Source organism: Perognathus longimembris, chromosome 28 (genome assembly GCF_023159225.1).
Source record: "Perognathus longimembris pacificus isolate PPM17 chromosome 28, ASM2315922v1, whole genome shotgun sequence".
Classification (NCBI taxonomy): domain Eukaryota; kingdom Metazoa; phylum Chordata; class Mammalia; order Rodentia; family Heteromyidae; genus Perognathus; species Perognathus longimembris.
In genome coordinates this window covers 68,209,654-68,215,150 of record NC_063188.1, presented here as the reverse complement: position 1 = coordinate 68,215,150, position 5,497 = coordinate 68,209,654, and the positions used below count along the sequence as shown (strand labels likewise).

Sequence of the window (5,497 nt, the reverse complement as noted above, 5' to 3'; positions counted from 1 at the left end):
AAGAGGGAGGGGGAGGGGGGAATTAAGGATGAGGTAACAGTACAAGAAATGTATCCAATGCCTAATGTATGAAACTGTAACCTCTCTGTAATTCAGATTGATAATAAAAATATATTTTAAAAAAAGAACACCTCAACATTCTGCAGTGTGGAGTCAGCACATCCAATCCTCTGTTTCTGAGAACAGGATACACTATTGGGTAGCTCCCGAAGCCCCATTGTGCTTTATATATTCAAAGTACACATCTATAATTTTAACCCATCCTTAACTGATTTCCAGGTATTTGGAAGTTATTTTAGACCAAGTGTCACTATATTATGCAATCTAACCTGGAGCTGTGGGCTGAAAGCAATCCTCTTCCCTCAGGCTCCTGAGTGCCTGTATGTACCCATTCACAGTGTCATACCTGGCAACCTGGCAGCTCATTTAAATTCCACTGCACAATCACAGAAGCTTCACCCTCCGTCTAGGACTTAAAATCTACTTTAAAGCCATCAGGATTACCAGGAATAAATTTTTAAGAGAAAGAACCAGTGTATTCGTGTACTATTCCCTATGAGGGACACCATAGGCTAGTCATGGTAGAAGACCAAAATACCCCAATAGCTACACCCATATGACCACATAAGAAGATGCCAAGTGAAATGTACTCCACGTTACGGAAACAAGAGTTATACCACTGTTGTAATTATTCTCAACATGCCATGTGATCTCGTACTACTTTTTTTTTCTGTTTTTCCTTGTATGTTTGACTGATTGGTTTGTTTAGTTTTGTTTCTCTTGTACTCCCGTCCTGTGGCTGTACCCTCACTACCACTGTATCACATCAGAGTACCCTGGATATTGTTTATATGGGTATTAGAAATGGGGAAGGGAGAGGAAATACCAAAATTGAGAGACAAAGAACAAAAAGATAAACCATTCAAAAAGCATCACTTACAAAACCACTTGGTGTAAACCAACTGCCCAACTCTCGGGGGAAAGGGGGGCGGAAATAAGGGAGGAGGTAACAAGTAAAAAAGAAATGTACTCACTGCCTTTCATATGAATCTGTAACCCCTCTGTATCACACTTTGACAATAAAGAAAAAAATGTCTGAAAAAAGACCCACACAGTGGTTAGGAATGCTTTAGAAGTGACTAACGGCTAAGGGGATTTTAATAATTTTTTAAAAACCTGGTTGCTGAAATGATGTTATCTCTCACTATACATACAGTAGGCAACACTACACTTGCACATGGAGCAACATATGCAGAGAAGCACAAAGAGAAACTGCAGAGCCTGAGAAGCTGCTCTTGGTCACTTCCACTGTCACATGCTTTATGCCGAGTGACAGTTTTGTTGCAACCAGTACATTTAAACTGAGACTGAGTATTGGGCTGTAGAACTAAGTTCTTCACTGCACCAAAGGGAAGAAAACCTAGCATGCAAAGATCATGGAAACTCCAGGTACAGGAATCCTTGGGCAAGATTCTAGTTCCTGGCCATGGTAAGTACTGCAAGTACAGTCACCACCCAAAGGTTTTGTCCAGAAGAAATAGGGTTAAAATGTGGAGAGCTTCCCCTGCGCAACACAAGTGCCCTGGGATGCAGCAGGAACGTAGTTTGAGACAAATTTAGCATATTGTAATGAAGCAAATGTGAGACCATCTAAAATCATCCGAGAAGAAAAAGGAGGACATTGGTGATGAGTATTCTCTACAAATCCATACCTCTTTGGACTAGAGTTCTACCAAAGTAGCTTGGAAGCATCTTCCTTATGAAATCAAAACAGGGTGTAATCCAAACACATAGCAGGGTGAGACTTGGCCTAATGTTACAGGCGAAGAATGTGGTCCTAGAATGCATTTTCTGTCCTTCAACTACAGCTGTCAATGGGACTGCAGCATATGTCTGACCCAGTCTCACAACAAGATACTGAATCTCCTCGAACTGTGGACTCAAAGCAAACCTCCTGAAGAAGAAGTTCTTCCTACAAAACTGGGGGACTCAGCGAGATCCATGTCATTCATAACATAATACATTAAAATCATGCTGGAAAAGAAACAGTAAAACTTTACCAGCCATTTTGCCTTGGGACCCACTTTCATACAAAGACATAAGAAAAAAGAGCACCAGGCATACAAGGATAAAAGCAGAAGATAGTGTCCAACAGCTCAATATGGCTGTGGATTTATGAAGCCAAAGACATGAAGCAGCTCCTTCCACTTCAGGGTGGCATAGAATTGGATGGAGGTGACTTCTAGATAATTTTATTATCAGAGGCTATTCACAGAGGAGGGGCAAAGGCTCCATTTCTATTCCATCCTGGGAAGTTTGGAAGTGAGTAGGTACTTAGAAAGTCAAGCAGGTTCTCTAGCATTCATGGTGCCTATAGTACGAGGTCCAAAAATGGCATCGGTTATTCAAATGGGACATAGGTCAAAGATAGGAAGAACATCACATCACAGCAGTAATGAATTCTACTCTGCTGAGGGGGACAGGTGTGTCTACAGAGTCATTTGCTACATCATCTGTTACCTGATGGTACTAGGAGATCGTCTCGGTTACCTGGGAGTTAAGAAATGATGCGATCCACAGTCATCTATGTATCACCAAAAGCAAAGACTTTTGGGTCTACTGGTGAGGTTGTCATTTGAGGTCATTATCCATGACCTTCACTGGAGAGATAGAACAGCTTCTGAAATGCCTGAGAAACTTCTCCAGGAACATGTTGGAGAGCTAAGGCAACCTAGAATCCTTTAACTGTAACAGCTCTATTCACACAACCACAAACAATTGGGGCAACAAGGAGGACAGAATTTTCTGAGTTGAGGACAAGAAGAGCTCCAAAAGCATGGAAGCTAATGAGCACCAATAGAGCGAAATAAGCAAGTCAGAAAAGCAACTCATGGAGGTCTGTGGCTGGATTCTCAGCAGGCTTATCATCATCCTAACTACAAGGATTCATTCCTCAAGCATCAGAGAGGGATGGTGAGGCACTTGTTTCACACATCGTTGTTGGCCACAAGAACTGCTAGGAGAGGGAAAATCCATCTTATTGCACATGGACAAGCAATATTTTATAAGTCTTATATAATGCTAGTTACAAAAGAACAAGGGTTGGGCTCTTCTACCGCCATTTTAAATCTAGCTCCATACAATGCTCCACCGCCGCCACCCGGACTACGCGCCAGCACCCTTCCCGACCATCCCGCCACCATGGAGGACATGAACGAGCATAGCAACATAGAGGAATTCACAGAAGGATCCAAAATCAACACGAGCAAGAATCAGCAGGATGACGGTAAAATGTTTATTGGAGGCTTGAGCTGGGATACGAGCAAGAAAGATCTGACAGAGTATTTGTCTCGATTTGGGGAAGTTTTAGACTGCACAATTAAAACAGATCCAGTCACTGGAAGATCAAGAGGATTTGGATTTGTACTTTTCAAAGATGCTGCTAGTGTTGATAAGGTTTTGGAACTGAAAGAACACAAACTGGGTGGCAAATTGATAGATCCTAAAAGGGCCAAACCTTTAAAAGGCAAAGAACCCCCTAAAAAGGTTTTTGTAGGTGGACTGAGCCCAGATACTTCTGAAGAACAAATTAAAGAATATTTTCGAGCTTTTGGAGAGATCGAAAATATTGAACTTCCCATGGATACAAAAACAAATGAGAGAAGAGGGTTTTGTTTTTATCACATATACAGATGAGGAGCCTGTAAAGAAGTTGTTAGAAAGCAGATACCATCAAATTGGTTCTGGGAAGTGTGAGATCAAAGTTGCACAACCCAAAGAGGTGTATAGGCAGCAACAGCAACAACAGAAAGGAGGAAGAGGTGCCGCAGCTGGAGGAAGAGGTGGTACTAGGGGTTGTGGCCGAGGTCAGGGCCAAAACTGGAACCAAGGATTTAATAACTATTATGATCAAAGATATGGAAATTACAATAGTGCCTATGGTGGTGATCAAAACTGTAGTGGCTATGGCGGATATGATTATACTGAGTATAACTATGGGAACTATGGATATGGACAGGGATATGCAGACTACAGTGGTCAACAGAGCACTTACGGCAAGGCATCCCGAGGAGGTGCCAATCACCAAAATAATTACCAGCCATACTAAAGGAGAACATTAGAGAAAGCAGTAGATGCTAAAGAAACCCATCTTACAGGACTACATTGAAGATTTGGTCTTCTGTTGATCTGATTATTTTGTAAAGACTTTCTAGTGTATAAGACACAATTGTGTCCAACTGTATATAGCTGCCAGTTAGTTTTCTTTGTTTTTACTTTGTCCTTTGTTATGTGTTACGACTCAATGTGGATGTGTCTATACAAACTTTTATTTGTACAATTTCATGTTAAACCTCAAATAAATGCTTCCTTATGTGATTGTTTCTGAAAAAAAAAAAGAACAAGGGTTGGAAGATTGAAGATTTTGACTAGGATTGGCTTTAATTAGCAGACACTATCTGCAAGAAAAAAGAGCCATATGCCAGAACCTTTGTACCTACAGGGTAGTAAATTGATTCCATCACAAGCAAAGGCCCCGAGCTGCCATAAACTGACAGAGGGACCTGAACTATGACCATTATTGGCACACTACATGGTTCCCCATATTCTACATCACTGCACTATGAAGCAAAGATTTCCTAGTTGGACAAAACCTTCCATTTACCTTCAACCATCTTTACTCACAGAAGAAACCCTTGCTGTGGCCACAAGGTAAACATATCTTGGTCGTCATCTCAGGGTAAATATTTGGAGATCACCTGAGATCAACAGCAAGGGGTAAAATTTCTTTGTGAGAGAGGAATTTCTGGAATGTCCATTCAGCTATTCATCATAACAAAATGATTTCAGGGTGGAGAAAGTGGGTCACCTGAGATCACAGAATCATGGATGTGGGAACCAGGTGAGGACCTCAGTGATGCAGGTCCCCCAGTGAACACTGCACCTGTCTCAAGTGTCTTGAGGAACTACACTTGAGCTTTAGATTATCTAGATTTAGCAACTTGAAAGAATAGGATAAAGAAGGATGAAGCCAATTACAACGATGCTCACTGGATACTGGGCAGCATTTCGACATAGAACATCTATCTGTAGATGGGTGACTAGAGCCAGGGTTCACCTGACAAGTCCAGGGAGGTCACATCAGGGCAGCTGAGTGATTGAGCCCAGAGGATGTATTTTACACACAACCGAAGGCAAAATGTGTAGATAAAGGAGGGAACACACATCTCCTTATGTCTGCTAAAAGAACTCTGTACTATATTGGTACTCTTCACTGATAAAATCTTCCAATTCTACCCTTTCCATATTATCTTGAAGAGGTTCGAGAAGGCAAGAGATGACTCACAAGAAATAGTAGGCCAAGTCTCAGGAAAGTTCTTTCTTACAGGATGTGGCTACAGGCTCTTCAGGGACAGCCAGCTTCTTTGCCACAGGAACCGAGCTACTTCCTGGAGCTTCTTCCATAGCAAAAGTATAATTCCCTGGGAGAGTGGCTTGT

The 5,497-nt window shown here is 41.7% G+C and overlaps 1 pseudogene; it reads left to right on the top strand.

Annotated features, from left to right (window-relative positions):
- Positions 1 to 3,201: 3,201 nt before the first annotated feature.
- LOC125343620 lies at positions 3,202 to 4,331 on the top strand (annotated as a pseudogene).
- The last annotated feature ends 1,166 nt before the right edge of the window (positions 4,332 to 5,497 follow it).